The sequence below is a fragment of the Gymnoscopelus microlampas genome, assembly GCF_963454915.1.
Source record: "Gymnoscopelus microlampas genome assembly, chromosome: 18".
NCBI classification, from domain to species: Eukaryota; Metazoa; Chordata; class Actinopteri; order Myctophiformes; family Myctophidae; genus Gymnoscopelus; species Gymnoscopelus microlampas.
This window is the reverse complement of record NC_139955.1, coordinates 14,677,888-14,701,211: the sequence shown is the minus strand read 5'-3', so window position 1 is coordinate 14,701,211 and position 23,324 is coordinate 14,677,888.

Below are 23,324 nucleotides of genomic sequence, written 5' to 3'. Positions count from 1 at the left end.
CAAGCGTTGAGTTATTCGGATAAGCGGTTGTCTAGAACCAGCGATCGGACCAATATATGGGCATGCATGCCCATATACGCAACTGACAATCTGATCAAAGTCGGCGTGCATATGGCTGAGGACCCGAGGGTCGTGATGAGCAGAGTGGGAATCAATCAGATCAGCGGATAAAAAACAAAAATTATCGCATAATATGGAGTACGCTGATGTCATCAATATGACGTGATGAACTGGCCTAGACTCCGTATTTGGGCATGCCAGACATGGAACTCCATATATGGGCATACAAGGGACACAGACAGATACAGAAATCGCTATATCTGGGCATAAAAGGGACAAAGACAGAAAGACGGGTACAATGGGAACTCTAACATGCACACACTCCACCAGTTAAACTTTTCACTTCGGACGACAAGTCCGACAAGCGTTCTGCAGGTTCCAGCTGTGGGTGGCGGTCTGCTCTACTAAGATGGGTCAATCGCCAATCAAGACATGGGTTCTGAAGACAAGGTTTTCAAAGGAACAAGACAAGACACCTGAAAATGCTGGAGTTGTGTTGACCAGGCCTGAGCAACACCAAACCATTAAAAGAGAGAGAGAGAAGTAGTTCACCAAGTGAGTTTGTGCTTTCCACTGCCACTAACAGACAGAGCACCCTCCTAAAATGAGCACATGGATTCTTCCATGCTAATCCAGTGTGGAACAGTGTTGCATAACAACAGGTACTCTGGCAACAGGGTGTAACGGGTATTGCATTACTGAGTGTGTTATGCATTTCCAATTTGCATCATTTCCAACTTGCATCGTTCCCAACTTGCATCGTTACGGAGTTCCCGAGTGTAGTATTTCTAATAGTCAATAACAGTATCATAAGTGTCCTGTTTTTCCAAATATGAAGCCTTGCGTTCATGCAGGGCACGGGAGTCATATATGCCTCAGCTGTAATCATTGCTTTCAATCAGCCACTCATTCCTACACACCAATCACACCTCATTCCCTCAACAAGGCGGGCCATTTAAATACGGCTCCCTCCTACACTGGATCTCTGCCTTTCAATTGCTGTCACATGCTGCTGCTGCTGCTGCTGGCAAAGCTTGCCTCCACCACCCCAGCCTCCACCTTATAGTTCAGAGTCTTGCACTACACGTTTAAACTGAATGTTGAACTGAAATTCATGTGTGCATGGCTTTAAATGCATGGCTCTAAACTGGAATTCAATGTTTGCATGGCTCTAAACTGAATGAAATGTTCTATGGCTTATTTGTTAAAATACATTCAAGTTTGCGTGACTCAAGTTAATCTGATTAAACGTCTTGCTATGGGCCCTGTGGGGGATTTGGCATAGCGTTCCCTGACTTTGCTAAGCATGCTGCTTAGCAAAATGTAGGTAACATCTTAAAGAGCAGAGCCATGAACGCCAAGTTTTACATTTGTTGCAATAAATGGTTAAATCTATTTTTGACTGAGTGTTTCTGACTTTTGGTTGTGGTGATATCATGATGATTTGGTCTATAGAGCTTCATTGTGCAACAGATCTGACAGGAAGTCACTTATTGTTACTTCCTACTGTACATCCATGTCTGGAGCATGCTCAGTGTGGCTGGCTGGGTGGTGAGGTGTTTCTCTACAGATAGAAGGCACATGCTGTTCAGTGATGATGGCTGTGAAACTAGGTTATCCATCACCAGCCCTCCTATGTCTACGGGCCCCCGGCCAAGACCACATCCATTATCAGGTCTCAGGGATACAACAGGGAAAATGAAAGGGCTCCCCCTCATACAGGAGTCTACATTAAAAACGTATGTACAGATGTGAAGTCCAGCAAACGCTGCTCTCCACCTCGCTCTGAGAGGCCGGAGACTATAGGAATGTCTTTCCATAAGTGATAGAACACAGCGAAGAGGCAGATGTTGATTAGAGCTGGATTTGAGAGCTCCAAATGACATTTAAACATACGTTACTGTACAAAGTTCAGTTATAAAAGGAGACATCTGACAATTGAAAAATAATTAAGTCACACGTATTCTTACAAAATCTTAGAAGAAGCTGATGTGTTCTTCTTTTTTGTAAAGGATGACTGGTATCCTTTCTCCTGCAACTGAATTTACATTGCATGTATTCTTACACATGTATCAGTCACTGCCTATCATGTATATCTGTTCTAGTGCTGCCTGCAATTACACAGCCTATTGCTTTATATTTTAACAGACTGAATGATTAACTGATAAACTTAAATCGCTTTGTTTTCCGCTGTTGACATTTTTACATTTTGGAACAGAAGTCCTCATATACAGTACAACTCTGTAGACGGCAGCTCCACAGAAAAAAAAGAGGAAACCCTCCAGTTTTTCCATTGCAGCAAGAGGCAGAAAAATCCCAAGCGAGATGCGGCCAAAAGTAGTTTTTCATATTGTAAATTAAGGAGAAGGCTGTGGCTTTCAAAGCAAACCATTCTGATAGTTAACGCAGAACCACTTAAAAGGCCAGCTGCAGGGGTGATGTGAATAATAGTGTTTAATTTGTCTAATCTTAGCAGAGAGCAGTGGGTGGCTGGAGAGAGTGAGGGAGGGGGGGGGGGGGGGGGTTGGGACGAGGGGGGATCTGTGCTGGTACCCTGCTGGCACTTGATGAGAGTTTGCCCTCACCACAAATACCCTAAATGATCACTTTGGCTGCATTACTGTTAATACTGTGTGTGTGTGTGTGTGTGTGTGTGTGTGTGTGTGTGTGTGTGTGTGTGTGTGTGTGTGTGTGTGTGTGTGTGTGTGTGTGTGTGTGTGTGTGTGTGTGTGTGTGTGTGTGTGTGCCTGATGCCCGTGTAGGACCAACGAGGGGGGGAGGTGCAGCGTTGTGGAAAAGTGACTGAGGCGCGCTCCATGGCTCTGGCACGAGCAGAACGCAGCTGATGGAGAAGATGAGGTTTTTCTGTTTCTTTTTCAAGGACACTGTAATTTGCTCGGGCGCTATAAAATCTCTATAAATAAATAATTTAAGAACTTGTGTGTAGTTTGGAAAGAATTTACAAGTTCAAGTGTCTTGGACCCATGTCCTTAGTGGAGACGATATTAAAGAACATGTATGATGATCCTCATTTAGATGTGTGTATGTGGTTTGAATATATAAAATAATACACACAGAGACTTATTTTTTTTCATCGTCTGCGGAGTCGTGGTTTGAGCCTGGCAAACACTTCCTTCATCTTATTTTCCTAACTGAATTCAGTCGTCGCTGGAACGTTTGGTTGCACTATAGCCGGCACTAGTTTGCCGGCTCGTGGAAAATTTACTGCTGATGTTATACAGCTTGTTTTCGACTTGACACAAGTTTTATTTTGCTGTAAAAGACCAACGTTTTAAAGTCTGTCCTGGAGCCGACAAATCTCCCGTGACTCTTCTACAAGCTGTGCTAACTGCCGGTTAGTTCTGGGAGAGGAAACGTTCTGTTCTACAAGCACAGCAGCTATACGTGCTATTTGTGTTTTAAACGGGAGATGTCATTATGTGAGAGAAAATACGTAGACGTTGAAATTGTAAACCCACGTGACACCAATGGCTGTATATAACATTCTGTACAGGGTTCTCCCAAAACAAGGGTGTTCAAGGTGTTAAGTTATAAACAACGTCTTTACTTGATGTAATAAAAAATAATTATGGGGAACAGTCACCAAACCTCAGAGGAGCAGGCGGGTGGGTGGGGGTCTGTTATGGGGTTAGACTGGATCACGGTTCAATTAAAAACACCACCCTCACCCTGCCCACTACTCCACCTTCAATCCTCCCTCCTCTTCTCAATCCTTCTGCCTCGTCCCTTCAGCACACGCAGGCCTCTACTCCTATTGACCTTCTGTGGCGGCTCATTGTCCCAAAGTGAGGCTTGATTAGTGGCCTAAACCCCCTCCAGGCCTCGCCCCACTGGCCACTGCTGATCTTTTATACTAATTTGGGATTAAAGGCGGGATGGAGGAAGGGGAGTATAGGAGGGGGCAGCGCTGCGTAAACAGCGTGGCCACAGAGAGGAGCCCCTGCCACACAGAGCTAAACATTAATCCTCCTTAATGCAGGGAGTCAACTTCCAGTCCTTATCAAGAGTTTGTCTTAATCTCTTGCCTAGGCTGTTACAAAACTCCAGCGTTCCCAACAGCAATCAACCAAACAACAGGACGAGCCAACAGGTCCTACACTGGATTACATGAAAAAGAATATATAGAGAGAAGATAACAGGGAAGGAATAGAGGTGAAGCTTGTCTTACCTCAGAGATGTGGGTAGATGTAGTTCTAGCTTTGCTGATTTGGAGGCAGGTTGCAGTGAAAGTGGTGTTTGCTACATCATCAGAAGCATTGAGTCTCCCAGTTTCAGACAAATAATATCTGCTGTTTGTCTGGGTCGTAAAACTGCAGCAATCTCTCTCTTTGCCCGCTTCGATTTCAGACAGTGTCACAAGAATGTTCTCAGCAGCTTTTCCTCTCTCTCTCCCTCTGTCATTTCTTCCTTTCAAGGCTTTTAATGTGGCGGTTCGACGACTAGAAGAGAGCCCGTCCCTGAGGAATGAATGAGCTTGTCTGTAATTTTCCTCAATATAATTAATGTAATGTATTATTGCACTGGATTCACAGGCTTGCTTTCGGTTGAGCAAAGTTTGCTAAACCTTATGATTTATAATCTGATGTTTTCGTGTCACTAAACACATCAAACGATACGTTTCAGCTGGAAACTGTTTCAGCTGGAAGCTGCCATTTCTTGCCGCAGTTGGATGTTGATTGAAAAATGTAACTATTATTGTTTCTCTGTGTAAAAACGACTCTACTTTCTCTGTGCATTACCCGGACATAAATCCAGGGAAAGCATTGATACTTTATTGATTTTATCTGTTAAGTCACCTTTAATCATGAAGGCAGGGTTAAAGACTGAAGTGCGGATTGAACAGTATTAGTAAGCTACACTTCTCATTTTGTACAGGAGTATAGTTGAATTTCTGTTTTAACATATTTAATCTAATTTAATTTAATGGACAACATTACACTTCTTGTCAAATTCATTACAGTACCTTGTAAGGTTCCAAAAATGTGTTCACATTTTTATTACCTTCCGCTATTAATAATTTTGTTGCTGTCAGTCTTCACGGCTCAGCAAATACAATAATATAAGATGAACAATGATGAGTAATGAAATAAAATGCCAAACTGAAACAACTTGAAGTGATCACTTTAACAAGTCTTTTCTCTCCTGCACTTTATTGCTCATTTCAAACACATAGACCTTACTGCCCACCCTCCCCACCTCCGTCTCTCCCAGGCCAAGGTTCGAGGCCTGGCTTTGGGTGAGGAGCGTTACGGCAAGGCACCAGTGGGAATGAAGCCACTAATCTCTGTGTAACTCGAGCCAACAAACACTGCTGGCTGATAGGACGCGGCCCACGGAGCCGCCCGGTGGGGGGAACCGGACCGTGTGCATGTTAAGCTGGCAAAAGTAAACACGGGCGGCCGGGAGAGAAAAGGGAGGCAACATAATTATAAAGTTTTCAAAGTAAACCGCAGGGCCAGACAGTAAGTCCTTATAAAACACAGAGGCATGGAGAGAAAGAGGCCGAGAATGCGAGAATACATACCAACATACTGAGGCCTTAACAGAGCCGGTGTTTAAAATGACTTCACACGCCACAGAGCTGATAACAGCCTGTAGTTGGTGTGTAAAGACCCTATGATCTGGCCCCTGATTCACTGTGAAAAAATAATATATACAAGATATGCATTTTTTAAGGTTTTAAGGGATTATTTTATTGTTACTTCCCATTATACAAGTATAAGACAGTAATATTATTGGGCTTTGAATCCTTGACATTGAAGCAACAAGAAATATTTTAACAAAAAAACAAAAAAATAGCAGGAAAAATACTTCTAAAAACACCCAATACTATAAAAATTGCACAATGTAATTGAACGCTTACATTTAGGACGGACCGTAAAAACAAATAAATAAATTCATCACTCTCTGAATCTACTGTTTTCTCTGACATGAGGTCTCATCCCTCTGCCTTGTAATTATCCTCATGAAAAGATCAATGCTCTGGAAGGATTTACCTCCAAACCCGGGTCGGGGCCTCAGTATGCTCTGAGAGGAGTTTGTGCTTTGCCGCTGGCCTGCCTACATAATTCTGTTTTCACTGAGGTTAGCGCCGGCCTTTTATGAGCTGTGAACTGACCACAAAATGTAAGAACTAGTCCGTCCTAAAGTACATCCCTCCCTCTCTCTCTCTCTCTCCCCCCATCCACGCTCAGCAGCTCCTCTCAAGTCGATGGGAAAGGGCAGCGAAATACAGCAGCGGCTTTAAAACGGAAAAATCCCTTAATGCAATTCCTACCTTATCTAAAACACCTACATATCTGTCTGCAGTCTGCGGCCTTTGAAAAGGATATTTCAGGGCCTGGGACTGAGGAGGGAGGCAGGGTCTTGGGGATGAGTTATAGGCAACTAAGAGGCTGGGAATCTCCGAAGCCTGACCAGGGCTTTACCATACGGCTTCAGGCTCACCGTGGCCAGGGGGCCTAAAGCACAGGAAAGACCCCCCCCCCCCCATCATCCCCCAGGCCCATCATCAATGGAAAGACAGAGAGAAGTCTGAGGAGGACGTGGTGATGTTACCAATATCGGGGTCTGAGTTTTGAGTTTTCATAACTCTAAAGGTTTTTTTAGCTCATGTGTTGAGTTACGGTTCCATGAGGCCGATACTCGACTAGCCGATCGAGAAGCCAGGTGAACAAATGGAAACACGGTCTCTCTGCTGAACACAGAGCATTGATTTGATTGGGATCTGGAGTGTATATATATATATAAATATAATATAATCATGCTGATTGTGTAAATATTCCAAAATTACACCTGGACACTTGTACATACTACTGTACATACAGTATAACTGTAAGTGTTGTCCCTAATCAATTAATGGATCAGTGTGGGGTTAATTGAACAATATTTTGTTAGTTGATTAGTAACTCCAGATGTAGGCCTATAGTAACCCTTTCATTTTGCCAGTCTATAACTTTCCATACCCAGTAGCCTTTGCAAAATCATCATTATAATATTCAGTTATCCGCCTGAGTCTGCATGATATTAAGCAGCAAACACAATTTTACAGATTTGTTTATTAAATCGACTTATCGAATAGTCGTCATATTTCTATGGCTAGTCAAGGACAGCCCTCACTGTATGAGATCTTTAAATCTTTATCAATACATGTTTTGAATTTGTATTCCTAGAACTGTGTTTTACTGAGAAAATAGAGAGCAACCTACTAAGAATGATTGACTGTGTGTGTGTGTGTGTGTGTGTGTGTGTGTGTGTGTGTGTGTGTGTGTGTGTGTGTGTGTGTGTGTGTGTGTGTGTGTGTGTGTGTGTGTGTGTGTGTGCGTGCGCGTGCATGCGTGCGTGTGTGCGTGCGTGCATGCGTGCTATGCTAAACTAATTCTGATTTATAATTAATGTGACTGGACTGAGGCAAGACCTTAACACTGAGCGTTGGCCATGGATAAAGTTCATGATGAAGATAAAATCAAACAGATGTCAGTCTTCAGTTGCCGTAGAGAAAACTCCCATCAAAGCAGCAAATCATTTGTTTTGAGTTATTACTTTGTTACCAGAAGAGACGAGAGGCCTGTTTACTGAGGAACCTGATCTGTTTGTGTAAAAACAACAGAGAGAGAGAGAAAGAGAGAGAGAGAGAGAGAGAGAGAGAGAGAGAGAGAGAGAGAGAGAGAGAGAGAGAGAGAGAAATGGCACCATGGGAACAGCGTGGTGTCTGAGTGCAGCTGATTGGAGATACACTTGATCGACAGCTGTCATAGCTCCGGTGATGTGTGAGTAATATAGTTGTGATTTGTAGTTGTGGAGAAGATTTAGAAATTGAGCATTAAACTTTATTTGATACAACCTTAATTGTATTTCAAATGTAGCTCAAGGTAATTTGCTAATAAATAAAATACATAATTTCATCAATAATTGACAACACGTTTGACACAAAAAAATTATCATTTTGTAATAGAAGAGTACATAATATTGTAACGTCTGGCACTTTTGCGACACAACAACGTTCTCTGTTAACTTATTTCCCTCCTAGATAGAACAAAGACAGGGATGGGACTTCAATGGAAGCTTGCTATGAACATGCATGCGTCTTCATGACACGCCGACTTGGTATATCGCACGTTTCCTCTGTCCCTAATCCGATTAAGTGTCCCTAAATGAAACTTTAGGGATAAGATCAAAAATAAACAGAAGATTGTGGACAGATACGTTCAATAAATGTTGACTCTTGCTGAATCATTTGGAGCACATGGAACATATTTATTCAGTTTGACACCAGATGAGGTTCATGCCATGTCAGGGTCACACACCGAGACAAAGTTCACGTCAAGGTTGAAATGTTTGTCTTATCTCCTGAATCTGCTCTGTGTTGATCAGAGAGGTTAAGTCCTGGACAATAACAGCTTAACTTTTTTGTTGAATCTTCCTGCAACACGCTGTGATTTACATTTCAGATCGGGAAGAACTAGCAAGAGACATTCGACCATAGACAGACGCAACCCTCCACCATGGTTGCAAATGTCATTAGGTACACAGGGGGGTTAATTTTCACTGCACATTTGGAAATTTCAAATAACTGTCATCACTTTTTTCTGTCTGAGTTATTTGAGCATTCATTCAGATGACATTTCATATAAACTAACCACTGAAATGCCCTTAAGCAAGGCACTCATCTGCTTCAGTGGAGCTTCACAGTGGCCACAAGTGAAACACTGTGGTTGTACAAAGCTGCTCCCAGTGGCCACCAGTAACCACCTGTGGTTGCACTGGGTAGCTCCCAGTGGCGACCAGCAAAAGACTATGGTTGTACTGGGCAGCTCCTACTGCAGGTGTGAATGTGTGTAACCTTACAATGTGAAGCCAGGCATTATATGTTCTCTGCAAATCTCCACTGGAAAAAGAAACATTATGGTACTTTGTAATTTACAGTTTAACATGATGATGTTCCGGTTACCATCTCGTTTTTCAGAAACACTCCCTGTGTGTCAGCAGTGTGTCAGCATAGTTTCCGGTAGAATCTACAGTGTAGATGAAGACCTTCACAGCCGGCTGATATTTCACTCTGACATTTACCAACAGCAGGTGACACGACAGAGAGAGAAGCGGCCGGCCTGCTCTTCCTGGCTGGGACGACACAGTCATTATGGCTGGAGGAGGTTTAATGGACAGCCAGCACCCCCGCCCCCACCCCCCCACACACACACACGCACACACACACACACACCCCACAGCCACCTTGTTGATACTGTACGGCTGGAAGATAGCTCTGTTTTCTGCAGCAGTGAACGATGAGAGTGGAAGCGTTTACATACTGTATTTTTCAGTGTTTGCCCAGAGGGAGGGGAGCCTGCCGGAATCTGTATTGACTCTGCAAATGTTTAATGAGCAAGCAAGCAGCACACTGCCGCTAGTTGCACAGCGCTGATGAAATGATGACACAAGACTGAGTGTGTGTGCGTGTGCGCGCGCGTGTGTGTGTCTGTGTAAGATTGACAGAGTGTGTGTATGCCTATGCCTCTGCATGAATAGTCAATATAACTATAACAATACTGATGTTGAGATGCAGAGGTGTCACATTGTTGTATTGACGGTTTAGTCAGATGGATTTGTGAAATTATAATATGCTACACCTGATAGTGATAAGGCTGGCAAGGATAGCACATACAATGCATGTCATAGGGTTAGGATGAATTAGTTGCACAAAGGCCTAAGCAGCCACCATTTAAAAAAAAGAAGAAAAAAGAGCACTGGTAAAATGGTGATGCAGAATTTATAAACAAAGATATGAAGGTATATTTAATATTTAACCACCTGAACCCTATAGCATCCCTATTCTGGGGGGAACATTCGCCGAAAATAGCAGATCTACAAGCTCACATTTATGGATATTTTTGGTGGACATTTTGTGTAGAGGGATCAGAGAGGACCAAGTGCAGAGCCAACTTAGGTCTAGTTTATCAAGTCTAGAGGGTTTAAATGGCTAATTAGCTGGGTTGACTAAATAATACTGCTACAGATTGAACTTGGATCTATACTTCATCTGTGGTGAACAGTGAACTTCTGACTGTGATTTATTTTCCCCACAAAATGGAAATTGTGTTTTTTTGTCTTTTTCCTTTTTTTTTGGGGGGGGGGGTCCTCAGTTATTAAATGCAGATAGGTATGAATGATTAAGTAATAAGGAAAATAGAGTTAAATTAATGCTGATAACATTTGTGCAGGTAATTAGCATTTTCAGAAGGACCGTCATTGTTCAACTCTGCAAACAGCCTCATACAGTACTGTAGCATTCAGAGGGACTGGAGCGATGCACGACTCAGTGATGTTTAAGCTAGCGTGGGCAGCCACAGTCCACACGGCTAACCCTTACGCCTGACAGCAGATTTGCAAGAGAGATAAAGTGAGATCGTTGAAGGGATCAGACGCAGCCTGTGTTCCTATCAGAGGATTTAGCCAGCTGCGACTAAAGACCTCTGCTGCAGAATTACTGGGGTCGGAGCCTGGATGAGTTGTTGCATTTACCTCATAAGGTGGACGATTTGCTGCTAAGTTACTGTATGCTGTAGGGTTATACGTGTGAGATGAAATAATGGTTTTGTCCTGTGTTGCAGGTCAAAAGGCAGAGCTCTTCTTAGAACCAGTTGAACTAGCCACTGAGTTTTATGCAACAGCCTGACTTGAGCAGTGGCAGGTGGGTGAACATCTTGGTTTCTGGTTGTGTTCATCCTGTATCACCTTATTATAGCAATATTTCAATATTTAATTTGATTCTCTGTCATGTTGTTCAGGTGGCCGACAAAGGACAGAAAGTTGATGATATAGAGTTTTTGCTTTATTCAGATTGCAATAAAATTAAAAGATTGAATTAACCATTTTAATATTCATCTAACCTAGAAAGAATGAACAGACTATACCCTCTGATTGTTTTGTACCTATATGGGAGGTTAAAGGCCCATGCTGTTGGTAAACATGATTATCAAGTTTTAAATGTGATTCTTGTCATGTGTATTGACATGCAGCGTTATGGTTATATTGAAAATGGGGGGTAGCAAATTATTTTAAGTATTTGACCTAAAACTTTTAAAAATTTAATCATTTTTGCATTCAGGTTTGGAATTGAATGTTATTCTTGACATCATAACTTACAGTTTTATTGGTTGCATGAAATCTTACTTTACCTGAACACAAGCTGGTGCTCTGCAGAGATTTCAGGCTAGCAGAGAGAAGGTAATTTGATTTAGGGGAGGCTAATAGGGATTTGTACTTATGCTAAAGAAATCTGAAGTATTATTATCATAATCTTTATGATTATCATGATGATAATGATGATGAAAATTATTATTATTATGGCACCACCATCCACACCACAACTATAACTGTTGTGCTCACATAATTATCGTTAGAGTTATTGTACTTGGTGTGGACGGCCCTATAGAGTTATTATAAATAAAACATAAAAATACAAGAACATGAGTTGAGTCCAGCACAAGAAATGAATCAAAAACCTCAGTAAATGGCATGCAGCAAACAGAAAACTCTTCTGTTTTCTGTAACAGACCTGCTGTTTTCTAGGAGTTTGTGATACACAAACTACTTGTGGTCTACAGTATATACAGTAGCCTACAAACTGAACTCTGCTGCTCCACAATAGCTTTGACTCTGGGGACAGAAAGCAGACGTGTCCCAGATGACCTGAGAGGTCTGAATGGTATGCAGCAAAATATCAGAAATGTCTTTTGGCCATAAATGATCCAATGCTTTATAAACCAACAGTGGGCTTGTATTTGAAATCAATTATTTCTATGACAGACAGGAATAGTGATGAATGAGAACCAGGAATTGACCCTCAAAACAGGAAGTACATGCAGAGTTTGGCACTCATTGTTTAGAGACAAGAAGAAAAAGCATTCATATATTTGACTGAAACAGACACTATGACTGGAAAATATTCTCACTTTGCTCTTATGAATAATCTGTCTATTTCCATAGCCAGCTGAACTGATTCTCAGATTTTTGGTCTCCAACTGGTGGTGTATCTTGGAGCTGAAAAAACAATTCGTTTTTCCATTGACTGTCTTTTGGCAGTAAACTATCCATCTGTCACCTGACTTTTCTTTGGGGTCTGCCACCGGTATACTGTTGCACAGGTCTTCTTTCCATGAAAACATACAGTAGGATCTCCATCAATAGATCGACAAAGAGACACGTGGATCAGATCAATTTTTAGAATAAAGAAGCTAGTGGAACAACCTAGTGTAAGATAAATACATTGCAATAAATACCATTTAGAATAAACCAGTGTGGTTCATTCACTGCCAAGACAGATGCTTGCGTTGATGCCCAGTTAATGTTAGATAATCATAGATTCAATTGGAACTGTTTTATAACGCTGCATACAATGAATCACATTGTAATGCGTGTGACCAAGCTTGTAGATCGCCTATTTTCGGCGATGAAGTATAAAATAGGCTTCAGTGTGAGTTTCCAGACTGAGACACATCTTTAGAAATCTGATTTGAATCGCATTTCAAAACACATAGGAATGTGGTTCAAATCTGATTGGCAAAAATCTGTTTTCATGCATGGGTTTTTGGCTGTTCAGGCTCGATAAAAAACAATCTGATTCCTATGTGGATATAGGCCAACATTTGATTTGAGCTGCCAGTCTGAACACTGGGAGAAGCTCCACTGGTGGTAGGTGTGCTGCCACCACCCCTCTTTTGTGCTTGATTTTGTGTTTAATTTGGTGGTTGGTTAGTTTCTTTTCAGGCAGTGTGGTGTGTTATTATTTTTGGCATTGGCGACCATGATGTTTTATGATTCCCTTTTTCTTTTTTTGTTTAGTTTAGCTGATTTAAGTGTTAGCATACATTTACATTTTTCATGTTATAAGATGAGCTAAATAAGTTGAGCTCCTCTTTATGTGTGATGGCAGGTATAGAGGGGTTGCCTGGAAAATCAATCAAGAACCCTGGAGGTTCAATCCTCCTGCCGTCGCGTCGAAGTGTCCTTGAGCAAGACACTGACCCCTAACTGCTTCCTGGGTGCTGTGCAGGTGCCAACCTAATAGCTATGATGGGTTAAATGCAGAGACAAATTATCGTCTATGTGCAAAATATACTCGCTCCAATGAATCTACCTTTCCCCACTTGTAATATCATGTTTACCGCAAGATTTAAACCAAAGCAATGATATACCAAGGTCTTAAATGTGATAGCCTGTCAAGATTTAGGGTTTCTCAAAGTTTTGCGATGAATCATTTTCTAGCACATTTCCATGGCTGATGGCATCACAGGAGAAGCGGTCTGCTCTGCAGAAGGTGCTAACAGACACCAGCTGTGTCTGATTGACACGCACGCCATACTTAAAATACCTCTTCAACCCTAACGTGACAGACACCTTACTCTCATAGACAGTTCATAAAAATTAATTTTAGTTTGCTCTCTGTAAGGTGGTCCCACTAACGCAGACATAACGAGAGAGAGTAAAATTATGTTATACTCTTGTACTGCACTAAAGTGAAATGGCTGTTGACCACTGTTTTAATTTTAAGTTTTTTTATGTAATGTAGTGTCATATGAAGAGTATTATGAAGAGTAGTAGTTTATTACATTTTTACAATATGTATTAATGTGCTATTTTGATCTACTGCATTAAATTGGCTTGTGAGAAAAGTTTCATTTTACTCTACTATGATTGAACGTGAATGTTATACGCTGCAATAAAGTGATAGTGAAGTTTTTATGTATCACCGTAAATAATGGCATCACCCTGGCCTGTATGAATGAGGCATCAACTATATGAATAGTTTTGATGTGAAATATTCTCTGGTGATTTTTGTATTGTGAAAGACCTGTAGAGAAGTAGAATAATTTACTTGACCATTTAAATTGTTCGTAAACACTATATTTCACATTAAAGATCCCACAAAGTTTCCACTACTTCTACGACAGAACTAATAAATTAGGCAAACATTATTCCAGCCATACGTTTGGCACACGAAACACGACCAATCCATACAAATGATGACATTCCAGTTGAATTGGCCTGAGCCAAGCCCTGGGAGGTGACGGCTTCAAAGCTCAAACACCTCCTCAAATTCATGTCCTTCATTTTTCAATGTGAAAAATGAAAAAGGCTCATGAGCATATACTCCTGCAAGCACACACGCACGCACGCACAAACACACACCATCTAAATTTGTTTACATTTATACTTTCCCCTGTTATTTAAAGGACTAGCTCAGGTTTTTATATCTGGGTTTGTATGGCATATTCCAATGTTGTTGTCAAATGAATCTGCACTACGGTTACTGAGGAAGCTTGATAAGCATTTGTAACCCTTTTACAGTATAGTTGTGCTTTATGCTTAATGTGTTGTGGGAGCAACCCACAAAGTAAAATTGAGCCAATTAGCTCAGCCATTAACAATGCTGCAATTCTGCTTGATTCTATACTGTATGTTATCTAAAGGAGCGTTCAAAATGTATTCATGAATACGCTGAAGAGAGCATTCACCAGAGATAAGTTTAACAGGACATTTCCTGACCTTTCTCATATGCCCAGATGATGATGACTGCATGTCAAGATGAGATCCAGTTAAACGTACTGAGTTTTATAAGGCTTAGACTTATTAAATCTATTAATACCGACCAGGGATGAGTGGGCAGATGGGTTTTCAGTAATGTTCACAGAAACCAAGAAGAAGCCACCAACTAAGGAGATAAAGTTTACAAAATGTCAACGACATTTTGAAAACATCACATAAACATTTCAATGAATTATCATATTACATTATATTTTAGAATTGAGTGAATTGCCTAATTGTTCTAGGAGTGTTCATGTGTGTTTAGCACGAGTACCAACAGCTATTTTGGACTTAAGGGCATGGCACTATGACTCAGCCATAAGCACATAAGGAGTTCCCAATGCAGCCACGCCAAAGTATGGAGTGTGTTGTATAACCTCAAGGTGTTGTCATGGCATCAGGCGCAAACAAATCAGTCAGCTCCATATATGGGCACAAAAGGCTAATACGGTATATGGGCATATACTAATGACATCAGCGATCTCCATATATGGGCATAAAAGGGCCAAGGATTGACACATACAGAGATCTCCATATATGGGCATATTGGTAGGTGCAAGGGCCGCCGTACTCTAGATCTACGTAAGGGCTGTGTAGTGGCCCAGACCTCTACTTTAACAAATGAACAGGATGTTGCGCTGTATTTTCTACTTTTAGTTATTTATAAAGCTAATGGCATCTTTTGATCCTTCTTACACCTTGCACATTTTCACTATGTGAAAAAACGAAACAAAAACAATCAAATAGAATGACTTAAACTATGCTCGTACAACAGTGACTTTCTCTTAACAGTATGCGACACTGAATGGTTGGTCCTTGATGGTTTGGTATGGCCTTTCGGGCAGTAGGACCTGGCAGTTGGCTGATGATGGCTTTTATTTTTGGGTTGGTCAGGGGAAAAAAAAGACTCCTAAAAACTCAAGGAATGAATGTGTGTCATTGTGGTCAACCTCCACATACTGGGGTTGAAGCCCAGTGGTGCCAGCCTGGGTTTGGTTCACAGCAGACACATTCTAAGGCTTCAATTCAGCAAAATCTACAGCAAGGCTGTGAATATAAAGGATGGAAAGCAGTTAAACAGATAGATAGCAAGGCTATGGAATTTCCTTCCACCTAAAAATAATATTTAGGGTGATAAAAACAGTTCATGAGACACTAGAACGGGCACCGGCCTTCTCAAGAACGATGCATTTGGGAATGCATGCCCCACCTGGTTATACAATACCCATTGTACCCGTTGAACTCATCTGTCCGCCTGTGTCCCATTTATGCCCATATATGGAGATTTTGGTGTCTGTCTGTGTCCCTTTTAGGCCCATAATGGAGTTATGTGTCTGCCATGCCCGAATATGGAGCCCAGGCCAGTCTATGACGTCATGTTGATGACACCAGGGTACGTCATAAATGGGTATTTGCGGAATTATAGATTTTTTGGGGCAGATCCGTTGATCCGACCGACTGTCCACTCCATCTCAGAATACACTGGTGATACACTCACATGCACAAACGTACGCAGAGGTTTCACACATTTATAGGAGGATACAGTCAATTCCAGTTAATTTAACTCTGTGTGAAGAATCCCTTTACGCTCTAAGAGAAGATCCACTTGGGTCAACGTTTACACAGAGTTAAATTATCACTGAGGACTTTCCTGAATAGCTGTTGATTTATCATTGTGGTTCACCTATGAGGGTCAGAGTGTAATACAAAAAAGTGAGGTAATTCCTTTACTCCTCATTGCTCTACCATGTTAAATAACCCTGCTCACTGCTCCACCCATGTTCAATAACCTGCTCCTCACTGCTCCACCCTGTTCAATGACCCATGCTCCTTAGCGCTACATCACTGCCTCCACCTTTCTGGTAGATATTACTCTCTGCAGTGCGGCAGTGGGTCTGCTTTACTGGGGTGGGTTTGCGTGGTGTATGTGTGTGTGTGGGGGGGGGGGGGGGGGGGATTTGCATCCTCTTCTCTGTGAGTTCAAATCTCAGTGTCCTCGCAGATCAAATTATCATAACCATCGTCTGACAGAAACGCAACCGTGAAAATACAGCAGGGAAAAGTAGGCCTTCAGCGTATCCACGTGGCCCGCTGTCTTAGAGAATGTTATGAAATATGCTGTATGGTATGGTTTATGGTAATGTGCACTTACACACTTCTGTGTGTGCATGTGAGTATATGCACTTGTACAGTCCTCTGTCTGTGTGTGTGTGTGTGTGTGTGTGTGTGTGTGTGTGTGTGTGTGTGTGTGTGTGTGTGTGTGTGTGTGTGTGTGTGTGTGTGTGTGTGTGTGTGTGTGTGTGTGTGTGTGTGTGTGTGCGTGTGTGTGTGTGTGTGTGTGTGTGTGTGTGTCAATGCAAAGAAACAGAAACACTACATGGATATCTTGTTAGAGAATGTGGAACATATTTAAAGTAAAAGTTAAAGTATTCTTTCTACAACATTGTATTGGAGAATAGTGGCATCAAATAAAGTCCCATGTTAATGATGTTTAAGAACATCATAAACGTTTTCATTAAATGAAATGTCATTTCTAAAAGTTTGGAGAAACACTGAATGAACAAATGGACAATCTGTTGGGAGATCTTGGTTGAAAACGTTGTCGTGACACAAAACAAACAAAATTCATGTCTACATTTTCAGCAGGCCAAGAAAAAGAGAACGTTTTGAGACCCGACTAAAATACACAGGTTCTAAACCGTTCTGAAACGTGTGGGTTTTACCGTAGACAAGATTGAATCAGAATTTAGAATCCACTTTATTCGATGTACATGTTTACCAGCTTGTCTTGGCATTCTCTCACATCAAAACACACCGTTAACATTAATATCTCTTCATTAAAAATGAACCCAACGGCCCCTTCGGTAAAGGGCGGAGCTGTAGTTTTTTCCCCCATCTCATAAGGATGAACTTTCACCCACTGAGACGTGTCTTATATCCGCCCTAATGCTTCATCAAGGAGCCGACATCCGATGGCGTGACTGACTGTGATGCCAGTAGACTCGACGGACCCCGGGACCCTCCATAAACCTCCATAAACTTTATTATTATTTATCTTATTTTGGGAGGGGGGTAGTGGGGTGTAAGCTGAGAGCGGGCGGGCTGAGGGGCTACAGTCTCCATATTGTTCAGTGCCGCACGCACCTCCACACTGTGAGGAGAGTTTTGTCGCTGTCGGGTGGAAACCTTGTATGTCTGAAAAACTCTTCATTATAATTAAAAAAGTACAATATAATATTGTATAAGAGGTTGATGAAGTTATGAAAAATGGTGAGAAAAACTAATAGCAAGGCCTAAAGCCTTTCTGGAATGGATAATGTTTGTGAAATTGGGTTCAAATTCATAAATAGCTTTGTATGCTTAGCTCTATGACTTCAAATGGGAATTCAAATCAAAGGCTCCACATGCCAATGATATATAAAATGAACAACAAATGAAAAACCTTAAACTTGAAAATCTGTCTTTGGAGAATCAGTTCCATGAAGCAGGAACCCAGTTCATGCAGGTGTTAGTGTGGGAACGAATGTTCCTCTCTCTTCTCTTTCTCTCCCAGCCGCTCTCCTATCTCTCTCTCTCTCTCTCTCTCTCTCTCTCTCTCTCTCTCTCTCTCTCTCTCTCTCTCTCTCTCTCTCTCTCTCTCTGTGATGGGGAACAGGTCAAATCCTCAGCCAGGTACCCCCAGGCTATTTTTCCCTTCCTGAACACCTCCACACCAATCAGGAGAAGGAAGAAGTGGGTGGGGGTGAGAGGTGGTTGTGGTGTATAGCGGGTGGGGTTGGTGAAGGTAGAAACACTTCTCTGTTTCCACTCTGGAGTGTGTTGAACCCTCCAGGGCTGAAATAATTAAGATCAATATATATGAAAGTTCAAAATGCCTTGTTTTTTTTCTTCTTCTCTTTTTTCCTCTTTTAAGTGGGTTCATTGCGCGGTAATTAAAGCATGGAGCCGATCTCGTGTGAGTCTCCTCGGACTGAGATGGGAGGGTAAGGGGGACGGATCTCTCTCTCTCTCTCTCTCTCTCTCACACTCACTACATTGACCTATAGCATTCACAAGGCTCTGGGTAGATTTAGTAACTGCACGCATATCTCTGATATTAGTTTATTATTCTTGCTGTATTTAGCCCCCTCTATCTGTCTTTCTGTTTGTCTGTCTATCTGGCTCCATGTCTATTTGTCTGTGTAATGTCATCAGTGGTGGACAGTAACAAAGTACAAAGTATTTACTTGAGCACATTTAAGTAAATGTATTTTACTTAAGTATTAGTATTTTTGGATACTAGGATGACTTTCACTCCTCTACATTTCTCTTTCACTCCTCTACAAGACAAATATTGTACCTATTTGAAATGTAGTGAAAATACTACTATTGTTTATTTACTTATTTATGTATGTATTTATTTATTTATGTATTTATTTGTCTAAATTTCAATACAGCAAAATATATAAAAAAGAAAATGTGTTTTGTAATTTGAATACTAATTGAATACTTAATTAACAGCTGTCACTTTAGTGACCAGGAGTATCTGGGGTTGAATTCTTTGTCCAGCACTGTTACAAAAAGAGTTTGCAGAACTTTTCAATATGTATTCATAAGCATGCACACACAATTGAAATATTTGTATGGGATCAGATGGGTCACATTTTGCAAATCCTTTTAAAATAATATACTTTTTTTCTTTTAACGTTCTCTCAATAAGATCTTTTCAGGAACATTCTGATTGATGTAATTTATTACAGGAATATTATAATGTATAAATAAACGCAGTAGATGTTAAATATGATGTATAATAATATATTAATATAGTATAATGAATTACATAAATGTGGCAGTTTCTTTTTTACACTTTTACACAGGTGTAAATTGCATAACTTAAAATGTAAAGAAAATATACAGATATACAACCAAATTGTTTAGAACATAGATTATTATATTATTTAGACATTATGTAAGTTATTGTAAAGTTATTTCTTTCAGTTCATTCATTTGCCACTCTTTGAAATATTTTTAGCAGGTCAATTCATTAAATAATCACAAACCATCAACATAATGAAGTTATAGTCTGAAAATAATAATGCTGATATTTATATACAGACAGAATCACTGCGCGCGCGCACACGCACGCACGCACGCACACACACACGTGCGCACGCACACACACACACACACACACACACACACACACACACACACACACACACACACACACACACACACACACACACACACACACACACACACACACACACACACACACACACACACACACACACACACACACACACATCCTCTGGTTAAAGGTGACCTTGGGAAGGATTCTGGCCACCAAAGAGGTTTATTCCCATCATGCTGTTCTTCAGAACTATTACATCTGGGACAGAGACATGAGGAAGGACACAAACACACACAATCACACACACACACACACACACACACACACACACACACACACACACACACACACACACACACACACACACACACACACACACACACACACACACACACACACACACACACACACACACACACACACACTGACACACCACACACACAAACTCACAAACACACACAAAATGAATCGCACGCACACACACACACACACACACACACACACACACACAAAATGAATCGCACGCACACACAGAGACACATGCGATGTGTGGGGAGCTTGGATTTTCAAGTGGTTTATTAGGTAGATTTGAGCATTAACCTCTGGAGAACAAACAATGAAATGTCCTGCTTTTCTACTGTAATATGCACAACTCTGCCCAAATGTTGCTGCCACACCACTACAGGGTTACTGGTTCCATTCCCTGTGTGGCTTGAATGAGCAAGCAGAGCAAGGCACTAACTTAGTGGTTTGACTCACTCATACTAGAATGTGTATATTGGTGGTATTATAAGATGCACAGCAGATGTTCTGAATCTTCTATGTTGAGTTTGAGGATGTAAGCCTTGGGGATCATAGTGTCCCGCTGTGCCCTGCGTTGGATTAACCTAAGCTGGAACAACGTGGGTGCTGTGTGGCCACCTCACTTACAGCTGGCATCTCATGTCTCCTACTGTGGGCACTTGGTTGGCAACATCTGAGGCAGGGCTGCTAGTAAAGGGCAGCAAGGTAAAGTAAATAGAGAGTGATCCTTTATGTAGTGTTGGGTACAACGAATAACCAACGTGTGTAATGCAAACATTCCTGATATTATTCCTTAAGTTTGCTTGGAAACTTTGATAAGTGTTTAACCAAGATGGCTCTACTTTGGGCGTGTCGTTATAGGTGACAATTTTGACAAATGTTTGCAAATTATAGCGGATCTAATCAGTAAGATGCATTGTGAGCTTGTGGATCGGCTAATTTGGAAAAGTTCTGAAATATTTTGAAATTAATAATATGGTTAAGACCTGATTTTGAGATCACATCACTGATCAGAGACTGATCAGTGATGTGATCAATGATGTCACTATTATTTCCACGAGTGTCTATGCCAAAGTATACAGACTGAGTGACAACCATACCTAATTCGCTGGTTGTTGAAACCTAAGGATAAGGTCCACTTAATCCACAGACTTAACACCTAACACCACCCAAATATATCCTATTATGTTTCATAACACCATAATGTGGAATACATATTTTAGACTAATAAATGCTATGCTCTAATGCCCACACAATGGAGGATTAGGACGAGAGACTATGTTGGTGACATATACTTGGAAAGGCCTGGCCAGTATGCAGAACACACACACACACACACACACACACACACACACACACACACACACACACACACACACACACACACACAGTTCTATATCCCTCAATGTCTTCATCGCAGGAGCTAAAGGTTTCAATGAGAAGCCATTGTGCTGACTTTGTACAGACTTATATTCAGCACCCTGAAATTAGATTTTACTGCTTCAACACATACACGCAACACACACACAACACACACACACACACGCACGCACGACGCACGCACGCACGCACGCACGCACGCACGCACGCACGCACGCACGCACACGCAATACATTCCACATTTCCTCCTAGTCCCAAGTAATTATTATACAGTAGCAGAGTTCAGTGCACAATGTATGCTGCGTGATGGCATCATATTTTCCATATACTGTAGCAGACAAGGTGAACTAGTATATTGGACGGTGAGTAAATACTCCAATCTTTTTGCTCACGACTAAGGGGGCAAAACCTGAAACACATAATATCTGCAGGTCATAAATATTAATATATTGACAGGAGTAGAACAGCTTTCATCTGATACTCTAGCTAGCGTGCCCTCACAGCAGTGACAACCCAACAAATCATCTGTGATAGCGTGTCGAGTGTGATAATGTCATTTGAAAAAGAAGCCACATAAATATCTACAGTAGACAGCAGGCCAGCGCTCTGCCAGAGTGCAAATATCATTCCCAGGAGCTTTGCTCAGGATTCAGAGAAGTCTTTGGAGTTTGATGCAAGGTTATACAGGGGGCAGCAGCCGGAGTGACTGTTTAGTTTGGTACAGCTAGTCAGCACAGTCACACAGTGAAAGATACAGAAAATGAATTCACCTTGCAACAGGAAAACACTGTTAGGTACAGTAGACTCTGAGTGAGTTCAATAGCAAGTCAAAGAACAATATTGAAGATATCCCAATGGAAAGGTGATGAGAAATAGTTTTCAGCAAATAAAACCTGGCAGACAAACTCTTTTATTATGTTTCTTCACAGAGGGAAACAGAATAGAGTTTTGCGATGAGTTTGGTCGACAGTCGACATGGGAGGCTTCCACGGTCTGACCGAGAGAGATTTGTGAGCTGGCTCCAAGGCAAGTTCAGCCCAACACACAAGCTCTTATTAAACTTCCTGTTTTGACCAACTGAGAACACACACACACACACACACACACACACACACACACATGCACACGCACAGGCGCGCACGCACGCACACACACAAACACACACACACACACACACACACACACACACACACACACACACACACACACACACACACACACACACACACACACACACACACACACACACACACACACACACACACACACACAGCATTTAATGACCACTTCTAATGCAAAAGTAAAAAATAAAATCATGACATAAGCTGCATTTTCCTCTTGTGGCTCATGCTCATCTCTGTCATAATGACCTGAGTGACCTATTTGAGGGAGTTGTATGTTCCATGGGCCGTAAAGAGGTATTATCTTTATATTGCTACAATCATTGTTTGGCAGTGATGCTAAAGCTGTTAAATGACAGTCTGTTCTTCAAGGTCAAAACTGGTGGCAGGGGCGTGCTGTGACCAAAATTCAGCCCTGGGATTTTGGTCCAAACCCAACCCCCGTTTTGTCAACGGGGGTTTAACCCAGCAACCCAGCAACCAGTTTAACCCTGCAACCCTATGTAAATTACGCCACTGCTGAAAAACGTCCCAGCCCAAACAGTAACGTAACTAATAATTGGGGCCGCGCGACCCGGAAATGACCGTAATAATCCTAAAACGGGAGCAACATTTTTTTTCAATTAAAAATAAATATATTTTAAATTAAACAAAAAAAAAAGTTTAATTTCCCGAATTTCCCAGTGGCCAGCACGTCCCTGACTGGTGGCAAAGAATATCAGTCAGACAGACAACAGCAGACA